Raw genomic sequence first — 2,711 nt, 5'->3', positions numbered from 1 at the left:
TAACATGGGCTCCTTATTTAGTTCCATTCAGAAAACCTGAAGAGAGGCCTCCCTGGCCAACGGTAGTGGGGATTAGAAGCAGTCCGTTTCTGTTAATATTTATATTCTATTTTAATAAAGCCTGGCTTCTTACAATCAAGTGCAACCTAACTTGTCCAGAGCCGACACTCCTGAGTGTACAGAATCCCCATTTGATTTTGCTGTTTGGAATGTTATCCACTCAATGGTTTCTCTAAACAACAGTGAAAGTCCCCATCCACCATGAACCTGCAGAGCATAACTGGATATTTTCTGGCCAATTGGCTCATTGCCTACAGCAGAAATCTTCAAGCAGAAGCTACTGAAACAAGGACACTAATTTGCTAAGCCAGGAAGTTTTTCAAAGTCCATGATCCAGAAACACCAAAAATAGAAAAACTAACACAAAAATAAACAAATAGAAAAGTGGCCCATGCCTGTAATCCTAGCACTTTGTGAAGCCAAGGTGGGTAGATCACCTGAGGTCAGGAGTTTGAGACTAGCTTGGTCAACATGGTGAAACCCTGTCTCTACTAAAAATATTTTAAAAATTAGCCAGGCGTGGTGGCAGGTGCCTGTAATCCCAGATACTCAGGAGACTGAGGCAGAAGAATTTCTCAAACCCGGGAGGCAGAGGTTGCAATGAGCCCAGATGGTGCCACTGCACGCCAGCCTGGGCATCAAGAGCGAGACTCCATTTCAAAAAAAAAAAAAGAGCCAGAGATTTTCTTAGATAAGTATGTGGAAGGATCCCAACATCTAAATGTTTCTACATCATGAGATGAAAGGAAACTAATGATGATCTCTTTTTTTTTTTTCCAGATGAAGTCTTGCTCTTGTTCCCCAGGCTGGAGTGCAATGCCGCCATCTCGGCTCACCGCAACCTCCGCCTCCTGGGTTCAAGTGATTTTCCTACCTCAGCCTCCCGAGTAGCTGGGATTACAGGTGTCCGCCACCACGCCCAGCTAATTTTTGTATTTTTAGTAGAGACAGGGTTTCATCTTGTTGGCCAGGCTGGTCTCGAACTCCTGACCTCAGGTGATCTGCCCGCCTCGGCCTCCCAAAGTGCTAGAATTACAGGTGTGAGCCACCATGCCCAGCCAATGATCTCTTTATAGTAATTTCTGACATACGTATATCTTCAGGGTTGACATACAGATTATGCTTTTCATTCACACAACTTTCAGGTAAGTCCGACTGGTGTTACTACCCACACACCATAGAGGAGGAAAGGTAGGCTCAAAAAAACTGACTTGCCCAAAACAAGTTAGATGGTGGGACACAAGATAGAAAGTGGGGAAGTCAAGACTGAAGCACCCACCTCCTGGCTCCGTCACAGCCATGTGTGCTGATATCTGGGCAGCTAAACGTAGAGTGCTGGAGCCCACCTGGGGTGTATGGCTGGGGAATTTTAGCTTTACTCTCATTTCTACCACCTATGTTGGAAAAGCATTTTGTGTTTTATGCTTTTATTGTATACTCAGCCAGTCAAGAGTCATAGTCTATTTCATTCAGGCTTATGCCACTCACTAATGTCAGTAGAAGCCTATTCGTTTCTTAGAAATTGTAGTGGAAGATGTAGAAAGTACACTTGTCAAATTTGGGCATGATTCATCTGTGAGAGGAACCTTGTGCATGGAAACTCAGTAACAGCGTTCACAAAAATCTGGACAGACTTGAAAGACAGGCTGAAAATAACATTGCAGCAGGAGGAAATGTAATGGTATGAACCTGAATTCAGAAGGCAACTGCCTAAATGTGGACTAAATAGGTTTAATAGAAATTGCTTTAAAAACAACCAGGAAGGATGGTTAGCATTAGTTAGCTTTGCAGTCTGCATGAGCTTATGGTATGAAGGGTGAGTCAGAAGGTTATAGCCCCTTAAGCCACAAGAAGAGAGTTTGGGTGTTCTGAATGAGGGGGACACATCTGCTTTCTCACTGTTGGATGCAGCAGCGCTTTTGACTCATTTGTGCAGAAGAAAGCCCTGGGAACTGAGCTGTATTTGAAGAATGAACGAAGGATCTGTTAACATTTAGCCCAAAGAAGAAAGGATATATTAGATAAGACTGAATGGATGTTTTCAGATCATGGAAACATTTCCAACCTAGACAGTCAACTGATGAAGGACTCGGGAGCCAGGTACTCAAGCAAGTGGAGGAGGCCCCCACGCTGGGCATATAAGTCGAGTAATTCAGGGTCCTGAGCTCACGGACAAGCTATAACGCTGCTCCCAACTCCTGTCTCCAAAATCAGAACCCATGACTCTCTGAAAGAGATATCATGGAAGCAATTGAGAAGGTAATTGGTTTCAGAAAGTTTCAAAAAGCAAAGCACAACAACTACACGGTGCTGATTGAAATTAGCTGAGCACATACACATGTTTCAACCCAGAGCAGCAATTCCACTTTAAGTACTTCATGTCAGTAAAGCACTACCTCTGATCTGGTAAAATAACACTCCTGATATCCCATGACTCCATGCGTGACTACATTTTGCATTCCTTGCACAGACAGATTTTCATACTGACTAGACAGGGATTATGAGCTGTGTGTCAACTCCTTGCCGTTGAATTGGTTTCTGCATTTCTGTGGAGCATACTCTAAAATTCATGAGATTGGAGATGCTCTCTGTACAGGCTCATGTAGGCAGTGACAGACACCCTTAATTTGTAAGCATTAGCAGAATGAGAT

This window comes from Pan troglodytes, chromosome 12 (genome assembly GCF_028858775.2).
Source record: "Pan troglodytes isolate AG18354 chromosome 12, NHGRI_mPanTro3-v2.0_pri, whole genome shotgun sequence".
Taxonomy (NCBI): domain Eukaryota; kingdom Metazoa; phylum Chordata; class Mammalia; order Primates; family Hominidae; genus Pan; species Pan troglodytes.
The sequence above is the reverse complement of the archived record's forward strand: the minus strand, read 5'-3'. Positions refer to the sequence as shown.